Source organism: Salvelinus fontinalis, unplaced genomic scaffold (genome assembly GCF_029448725.1).
Source record: "Salvelinus fontinalis isolate EN_2023a unplaced genomic scaffold, ASM2944872v1 scaffold_1442, whole genome shotgun sequence".
Classification (NCBI taxonomy): Eukaryota; Metazoa; Chordata; class Actinopteri; order Salmoniformes; family Salmonidae; genus Salvelinus; species Salvelinus fontinalis.
Window position 1 is genome coordinate 6,025 of NW_026601651.1, and position 10,224 is coordinate 16,248.

Sequence of the window (10,224 nt, forward strand, 5' to 3'; positions counted from 1 at the left end):
ATATTTATAGCCCCTAACCAACAAAAAAACTCATTAGATGACAGTCTGATAACATATTTATGGTATGGGATAGGTTTTGTTAGAAAAAAGTGCATATTTCAGGTATATGGCATAGTTTACAATTGCACCCACCATCACAAATGGACTAGAATAATTACAATGAGCAACGTGTTTACCTAACTACTAATCATCAAACATTTCGTAAAAATACACAGCATACACGAATCGAAAGACACAGATCCTGTGAATACAGACAATATTTCAGATTTTCTAAGTGTCTTACAGCGAAAACACAATAAATCATTATATTAGCTTAGCACATAGCAATTAGCAGCCCAGCATTGATTCTAGCCAAAGTGAGCGATAAAAGTCAACATCGCCAAAAGATATTAATTTTTTCACTAACCTTCTCAGAATTCTTCCGATGACACTCCTGTAACATCACATTACAACATGCATATACAGTTTGATCGAAAATGTTTATATTTAGCCACCAAAATCATGGTTAGACAATGTGAAATGTAGACAAGCTGGTAAAGAAAACGTCCTTGCGCCACTTAGACAGTGATCTACTCTTATACATAAATACTCATAAACGTGACTAAAAAATATAGGGTGGACAGGGATTGATAGACAATTTAATTCTTAATACAATTGCGTTATTACATTTTTTAATTTATCCTTACTTTTCAATACAGTTTGCGCCAAGCGAAGCTACGTCAAAAAACATGGCGTCCTAAGCCACTAAAATGTTTCGACAGAAACACGATTTATCATAATAAAAATGTCCTACCTTGAGCTGTTCTTCCATCAGTATCTTGGGCAAAGGATCCTTTCTTGGGAGAAATCGTCTTTTGGTGGAAAGCTGTCCTCTTGCCATGTGGAAATGTCAACTACGTTCGGGATGAACTGAAAAGCGTGCCCAACTTTTCACATCGTTGCAAAAATAAATGTCCCAAAATCGCACTAAACGGATATAAATTGCTATAAAACGCTTTAAATTAACTACTTTGTGATGTTTGTAACTCCTATAACGAGTGAAAAGATGACCGGAGAAATATAACAGGCTAAACTAACGCTTGGAACAGGAGAGGGTCGGTGTCTTCCACGCGCGTTACGCAGCAAGAAAAGACTTGCTAGCTAAAGGTTTTTTTCATTTGTAGGGCCTGTGAACGAGCAATCGAGCCCGTTGGAATCGTCATCACGTAAAGGCATCCAGGGGAAGACGTAAGAAGTGTCCGTATAGTCATAGCAACGACAGAGCCCTTTTAAATGACTTCAGAAAAGTGGCCAACGTTTCTCAAATCTGACTCCATGTCAGGGAAATTGCTGTAGAATGGGCTCTGTTCCACTTAGAGACAAAATTTCAACTCCTATAGAAACTATAGACTGTTTTCTATCCAATAATAATAATAATATGCATATTGTACGATCAAGGATTTTGTGGGAAGCCGTTTAAAAAATTAGCCACATTAGCATAAATAGTCTAAACAGCGCCCCCATCCCCAACAGGTTAACCTGTCTAGGATCAGCGTGGCGCTAGCGGCACCCCCCCCCCCCCCCCACTGAAAAACCAGTGCCGCGAAATTCAAAAAAAATATTTTTTTAAAATATTTAACTTTCACACATTAAAGTCCAATACAGCTAATGAAAGACACAGATCTTATGAATCCAGTCAACATTTCCGATTTTTAAAATGTTTTACAGGGAAGACACAATATGTAAAGATGTACATCTATTACCTAAAAACACATTAGCATAATCCACCATCTTTTATTTGTCCACCAACACCAGTAGCCATCACCAATTCGGCTAAACTAAGATATTTATAGCCCCTAACCAACAAAAAAACTCATTAGATGACAGTCTGATAACATATTTATGGTATGGGATAGGTTTTGTTAGAAAAAAGTGCATATTTCAGGTATATGGCATAGTTTACAATTGCACCCACCATCACAAATGGACTAGAATAATTACAATGAGCAACGTGTTTACCTAACTACTAATCATCAAACATTTCGTAAAAATACACAGCATACACGAATCGAAAGACACAGATCCTGTGAATACAGACAATATTTCAGATTTTCTAAGTGTCTTACAGCGAAAACACAATAAATCATTATATTAGCTTAGCACATAGCAATTAGCAGCCCAGCATTGATTCTAGCCAAAGTGAGCGATAAAAGTCAACATCGCCAAAAGATATTAATTTTTTCACTAACCTTCTCAGAATTCTTCCGATGACACTCCTGTAACATCACATTACAACATGCATATACAGTTTGATCGAAAATGTTTATATTTAGCCACCAAAATCATGGTTAGACAATGTGAAATGTAGACAAGCTGGTAAAGAAAACGTCCTTGCGCCACTTAGACAGTGATCTACTCTTATACATAAATACTCATAAACGTGACTAAAAAATATAGGGTGGACAGGGATTGATAGACAATTTAATTCTTAATACAATTGCGTTATTACATTTTTTAATTTATCCTTACTTTTCAATACAGTTTGCGCCAAGCGAAGCTACGTCAAAAAACATGGCGTCCTAAGCCACTAAAATGTTTCGACAGAAACACGATTTATCATAATAAAAATGTCCTACCTTGAGCTGTTCTTCCATCAGTATCTTGGGCAAAGGATCCTTTCTTGGGAGAAATCGTCTTTTGGTGGAAAGCTGTCCTCTTGCCATGTGGAAATGTCAACTACGTTCGGGATGAACTGAAAAGCGTGCCCAACTTTTCACATCGTTGCAAAAATAAATGTCCCAAAATCGCACTAAACGGATATAAATTGCTATAAAACGCTTTAAATTAACTACTTTGTGATGTTTGTAACTCCTATAACGAGTGAAAAGATGACCGGAGAAATATAACAGGCTAAACTAACGCTTGGAACAGGAGAGGGTCGGTGTCTTCCACGCGCGTTACGCAGCAAGAAAAGACTTGCTAGCTAAAGGTTTTTTTCATTTGTAGGGCCTGTGAACGAGCAATCGAGCCCGTTGGAATCGTCATCACGTAAAGGCATCCAGGGGAAGACGTAAGAAGTGTCCGTATAGTCATAGCAACGACAGAGCCCTTTTAAATGACTTCAGAAAAGTGGCCAACGTTTCTCAAATCTGACTCCATGTCAGGGAAATTGCTGTAGAATGGGCTCTGTTCCACTTAGAGACAAAATTTCAACTCCTATAGAAACTATAGACTGTTTTCTATCCAATAATAATAATAATATGCATATTGTACGATCAAGGATTTTGTGGGAAGCCGTTTAAAAAATTAGCCACATTAGCATAAATAGTCTAAACAGCGCCCCCATCCCCAACAGGTTAATATGGTGTGCCAAGAGATGCACCTTCGCTTACGGCCATACCAGCCTGAATACGCCCGATCTCGTCTGATCTCGGAAGCTAAGCAGAGTCGTGCCTGGTTAGTACTTGGATGGGAGAACGCCTGGGAATACCAGGTGCTGTAAGCCTTTTGTCCACTAGGGGGTGTGGCATTATTTCATCAGCAACACTGCCTTGTAGTAAGCATTTGTTGCTGAATTGACTAAATGCAGCCTCTATGGGCTAGTCTCCCCTGCCCTTTTAATACGATCAAAGTTCCTTGTGTTGTCAGGGAGCAACTGCCTTTTAATTATAAGACAAATAAGAATATTGTTACTGAATGCAGCTTGTGTGTGCTCTGTGCTCCCTCGCCCTGTTCAAATGATCAAAGGAAATAATGCTGGTGAGGAGTGGAACTGGACTGGTGTCTGATGGCCCTGTGTTTGCCATGTTGGAATTACAACCCTTCTTTTATGGAGTAAATCAAAAGCACAAGGGAATCTGGGATGTTATCGATAATAAATCAATTGGTTTCATGCATTTGTCTGTGTGTGTGTGTGTGTGTGTGTCTGAATGTGATTGTATTTCGTCATATCGCAAACATTTGTGATATCAGATAGGTTAAGATATTAAAAAGTAATTGGTGATTTTTTCGACAGTGTTGCATGATGGGAATCTAGTGGTTCACTGATATAATCTAGTAAACAAAATAAACTACTTTTTCACTACTCTGTGTGCAAGTGCATTCCTAAACGGCATTTAACGCAGGTCGATGTGATATGATATTATCAGAACACAAAGTGGTTACCGTTAGCGGAAAATGTTGGCACTGGAGAGACTTTTCCTCCACTAAGCAAAAGAGATACTGTAATCAAGAAGGTGGTTCAGTCGGTGTGGGGCTCAGCCATTGCACTCTGGCTGTGCTGACCCCTTGCGAATTTTCCAAATGTGTGAATCTCGATTGCAAAATTTATGGTAGTGCTCGTTTGTGCTTTACCCTGATGTCTTTGTTAATGTAAGGGAAGTCCCCCCCCAATTGTACAAAATAACATGGCAACTTATTGGCACCGAGCGGACCATATACACGATGGGATTGTGTGGGATTTCATATTACATCCGGCGCTGTTTCGTCCAAAGTTGATGACAAATGCCATATTGTAAATGAGCTGTGTAACACCCCAAAAATCCTATAGTGGGCGAGTGTGTTCCATCTTAATTTTTCATAGGCTTACTGTAACGCAAGTCAAGACCCAAGAGTCATATTTTGAAATTTTGAAATATTGAAAGTTTTGGCAAAAACTTATCACCCCCTTAAAAAAGTGCTTTCTGGACCGTCTTTCGAAATTCTTTCGATTTTTATGTCAATTACACATGTGTAAGAACTGTATGAAAATACTTTTGTCAAATTTTATTAACATAATTTTTTGGACATTTTTATTTGGACTTAAGGAATATGTTTTGTGCATTTGGAATGTGATTTCTTAGGAAGTCAAAAGTCAAAAGTCAAAAATGTCAAAAATTTGGAAAAAACGTATCACCCCCTTTAAAAAAGTGCTTTCTGGACCGTTTTTCGAAATTCTTTCGATTTTTATGTCAATTACACATGTGTAAGAACTGTATGAAAATACTTTTGTCAAATTTTATTAACATAATTTTTTGGACATTTTTATTTGGACTTAAGGAATATGTTTTGTGCATTTGGAATGTGATTTCTTAGGAAGTCAAAAGTCAAAAGTCAAAAATGTCAAAAATTTGGAAAAAACGTATCACCCCGTTTAAAAAAGTGCTTTCTGGACCGTTTTTCGAAATTCTTTCGATTTTTATGTCAATTACACATGTGTAAGAACTGTATGAAAATACTTTTGTCAAATTTTATTAACATAATTTTTTGGACATTTTTATTTGGACTTAAGGAATATGTTTTGTGCATTTGGAATGTGATTTCTTAGGAAGTCAAAAGTCAAAAGTCAAAAATGTCAAAAATTTGGAAAAAACGTATCACCCCCTTTAAAAATGTGCTTTCTGGACCGTTTTTCGAAATTCTTTCGATTTTTATGTCAATTACACATGTGTAAGAACTGTATGAAAATACTTTTGTCAAATTTTATTAACATAATTTTTTGGACATTTTTATTTGGACTTAAGGAATATGTTTTGTGCATTTGGAATGTGATTTCTTAGGAAGTCAAAAGTCAAAAGTCAAAAATGTCAAAAATTTGGAAAAAACGTATCACCCCCTTTAAAAAAGTGCTTTCTGGACCGTTTTTCGAAATTCTTTCGATTTTTATGTCAATTACACATGTGTAAGAACTGTATGAAAATACTTTTGTCAAATTTTATTAACATAATTTTTTGGACATTTTTATTTGGACTTAAGGAATATATTTTGTGCATTTGGAATGTGATTTCTTAGGAAGTCAAAAGTCAAAAGTCAAAAATGTCAAAAATTTGGAAAAAACGTATCACCCCCTTTAAAAAAGTGCTTTCTGGACCGTTTTTCGAAATTCTTTCGATTTTTAGGTCAATTACACATGTGTAAGAACTGTATGAAAATACTTTTGTCAAATTTTATTAACACAATTTTTTGGACATTTTTATTTGGACTTAAGGAATATGTTTTGTGCATTTGGAATGTGATTTCTTAGGAAGTCAAAAGTCAAAAGTCAAAAATGTCAAATATTTGGAAAAAATGTATCACCCCCTTTAAAAAAGTGCTTTCTGGACCGTTTTTTGAAATTCTTTCGATTTTTATGTCAATTACACATGTATAAGAACTGTATGAAAATACTTTAGTCACATTTTACTGTCATCATTTTTTATAAATGTTTACTTGTACTTAAGGAATATGTTTTATGCATTTGGAATGTGATTTCATAGGAAGTCAAAAGTCAAAAGTCAAAAATGTGAATAAATTAGAAAAAACTTATCAAACCCTTTAAAAAAGTGCTTTTTTGGATTTCATAGTCAAAAATAACATTTTGTTTTTAAAAGGCCAAAATGAAGCATTTAAAACGGTTTTGAAAAATGACACCTGGTACCCAAAACATGAAACATAGAATATTTTTTGACTTTTTTGGAAACCTCCTTAAATCACTCAGGCCGGACCCCCATTGACTCGAGAAAAAAAAAAAAAAAAAATCCAGAAGAAAAAACAGAGAATATTTTCTGACTTTTTTTGAAAACCTCCATAAATCACTCAGGCCAGCACCCATTGATTTTTGCCCGTAGAATAGTGCTCCCAGAGCGGGTATGGAATTCTGGATGCCCCCTAAAAGCAAATTCAACCAAGGTCACCTGGTAACCCAAAAAATGAGACAGAATATTTTTTGACTTTTTTTGGAAACCTCCTTAAATCACTCAGGCCGGACCCCCATTGACACGAGAAGAAAAAAGAAAACAAAAATTTCCAGAAGAAAAAACAGAATATTTTCTGACTTTTTTTGAAAACCTCCATAAATCACTCAGGCCAGCACACATTGATTTTTGCCCGTAAATAGTGCTCCCAGAGCGGGTATGGAATTCTGGATGTCCCCTAAAAGCAATTTCAACCATGGCACCTGGTAACCCAAAAAAAATACCAGGTGCACGAAAAGTTTGGACTTAGAATATTTTCTGACTTTTTTTGAAAACCTCCATAAATCACTCAGGCCAGCACCCATTTTTTTTTGCCTGTAGTATAGTGCTCCCAGAGCGGGTATGGAAGTCTGGATGCCCCTAAAAGCATTTAAGGCTCTGTGTGTGTGTGTGTGTGTGAGCGAGCTTTTCTTTGACATCTGGTTAGAGAAATGACTGATTTACACTTCATGAGGGTTGCCTAATCACACACTTAAAGTTTTGGAAAGATCTGACTTTTTTAACCCTTTGAAACAGCACCTATGACCCCATTTTAAGGCACTTCCGGTTGGCACAGGAAGCTTTAAGTAAACACCTATCCTGATCGGGGTATGCTTTTATAGAATCCTGAGTTTTAAGTCTATACGTTAAGAACTGACTGATTTACATAGGGTTGAATGCACTATATATCACAAACTGCTGGTTGGCTATGGCAAAACACTTTTAGGGTGAATTTATCACTTCCGGTTGCTCCAGGAAGCTTAGAATCAACACAGGTAGACCTCATAGTGGCCTGATGGACTGACATCAAAGACAGGTTCATAAGACATTCATAACCCACATAGGGTTTATTTAAATAATGCACGTTACATTTGCATATGATTCAACAGTGAAAAACATCACATCATATTGCAAACATAACACAGTGTTATATTTGCAATATGATGTATTGAATCATATTGCAAACATAACAGAGTGTTACATTTGCAATATGATGTGGTGAATCATATTGCAAACATAACACACAGTGGTACATTTGCAATATGATGTGTTGATTCATATTGCAAATGTAACGCGCATTCTTTAAATACTTTAGAAATACAAAATTGAACATCCTGATGACCTCAGGATGGCCGGCCAGTGTTAGTGGTTCCTCTCCATCGCTCGTTGCGTGGAAATTTCATCATGTCGATTTTGCTGATGGTACCCCCGCGTTGAAACATATTGCAATTGTACAAAAGTCAACTAGCAAGTCGGTGTCCATCAGTCAATTGGATGTTTTCAGACACCAAACTGATACCATCTGACACCAAACTCACTTTTTCCAACTCCTTTAGAAGCCAACTATAACATATTTCAGAGCAGGCCCAAAATTCACAGCGCCTTCCATTTAAACCATAATAAACCAAATAATACGTAGTTATGTTCTAGCTGCGGGTCCAATTTTCACATTATGTTTAGCCCTATGTGAGGCGACCTCGAATCCCAAGTTTCGGCTCGATAGGTCAATCGGTGCCCGAGCAAAACCCTAATTGGTGCTGAAAATCCACTGTTTTCATTGCCTTGCTACGGGGTCCTTGAATGAGCAATCAAACAGGCTCGTTGGGGTCTGTCTTTATGGGCCGAGCCGGTTTCAACGCACCTAGTCTTGAGACTCTGAGACTTTTCTAAATGTCGTCCATTTCGTTGAGCTGAATTGAATTGAAAACATAGCAAATACACGAGGCTGTTTATCGGTCCGAGAACCTTCTAGAGCCACATAAATCACCGTGCACAATCGACCTGAGGTCTAGAACAGGTTTGTAAATTTTCAGAACTCTAGGTCTGACGGTTCTTTAAAAGTTCAAACAAAAGTAACTACTACATGCACTGTCTGCCTCTTAGCCCCTCAGTGTGTCCCTCCATCATTTCTGTTGATTGTGTATTTTTTTTTTTTTTTGAAATCTGATGGGATAAATGACTGATTTACAGTTCAGGAGGGTTGTCTATTCACATATATGAAGTTTTGGAAAGATTTGACCTTTTTAACCCTTCAAAACAGCCCATTTGACACCAATTATGGCACTTCCGGTTGGCACAGGAAGGTGAAAATAAACACATATACTCACTGGAGTATGCTGTTTGAGAATCCTGAATTTTAAGTCTATACGTTAAGAATTGACTGATTTACATAGGGCTGAATGCACTATTTCTCTCAAACTGCAGGTTGGCTATTGCAAACACTTTTAGGGTGTTTTAACCACTTCCGGTTGCTCCAGGAAGCTTAGAATCGACACAGGTAGACCTCATGGTGGTCTGATGGACTGACATCAAAGACAGGTTCATAAGACAATCATAACCTGTTTGGGCTGCACGCTGAATATTGAAAAAACTGGAAAATGTGTGCACATTTTCAAACGGCCTCCTAAGAAACTTTTTATTTTCCAATATGCATATATTTACTACTGTTGGATAGATAACAGTCTGTAGTTTCTAAAAAGGTTTGAATTGTTTCTCTAAGTCGAACAGAAATATTTTTACAGCCATTTTCCCAGCCGAATTGAGTTTCCCAAAATGCGATGTGTCTCTTTAAGACCTTCTCTATAAAAGGCCATTTGACTTGGGACCATATTAACACGTCAGAGGCGTTCGTCAGACTGTAATGCGGAAGTGAGAATTGAAAGGAGTCGAATATCTCGTCCCTGGACTGAATAACAGAACTTCTTGTGAGACCTGCGCAGTTAAAATAAAAATCCGGGCGCGAAGGATAATTTGATCTCGGCTTCTGGAACAAGGTAGATAACGTTGAATATGATGCCTGACTACGATATTATTTGCTACATGTCACAAAATCATCCTAAAGTAGGTTTTTTCAATATACTTTAATTATATTATTGCAATTTATTCTGGACTTTAGATGTGAAACGACGGAAGAATTTTTTGAAGAAACGCTTTCTGGCGCAGCAATGCTACCGTGCTAGCTAACCAAAGAGGGAAATCATTCGTTCTGGAACCCAACTAAAGACTCTACTGGACATTGGACCCCGTTACAACATTCTGATGGAGTACCAAGAAAGATAAGACCCAATTTGGGATGCTTTTTCATATATATGTCGAACTGTTGAATGCTAACTCTGCTAACTATGCTAGGCTAGCGCTTGACTAGAATCAATGCTGCCTTATGCTAGCTTATGATGTTAGCTAATATAACGATATATTGTGTTTTCGCTGTAAAACACTTCAAAAATCGGAAATGTTGTCTGTATTCACAAGATATCTGTCTTTCATTAGTTATCCACCATATGTTTTTCTGAAATGTTTTATGAGGTGTAATTAGTAGCCGACGTTGGTGTATGTATTTTCTCTGGCTACTCCCGGCTGGATTCAGACTGTAGCTATGTATTAGCATTTTTGGGTAGCATCAATGTAAAACAGATTTATAGCTAAAATATGCACTTTTTATGAACAAAACATAGATTTATTGTGTAACATGTTATATGACTGTCATCTGAGGTCGTTTTTTCTGGGCTCTTTAGGTTGGTTTTAGTTTATTTCGGTTGGTTGTGCATGCTACTTC

At 37.0% G+C, this 10,224-nt stretch overlaps 1 non-coding gene and 1 pseudogene across 1 annotated transcript; both read left to right on the top strand.

Annotated features, from left to right (window-relative positions):
- Positions 1-3,365: 3,365 nt before the first annotated feature.
- Positions 3,366-3,484, top strand: LOC129849332 (5S ribosomal RNA). The gene has a single exon (XR_008758650.1). It is a non-coding gene; the product is annotated as a 5S ribosomal RNA (ribosomal RNA).
- Positions 3,485-4,181: 697 nt separating this feature from the next.
- On the top strand, positions 4,182-4,331 carry LOC129849330 (U1 spliceosomal RNA; annotated as a pseudogene).
- The last annotated feature ends 5,893 nt before the right edge of the window (positions 4,332-10,224 follow it).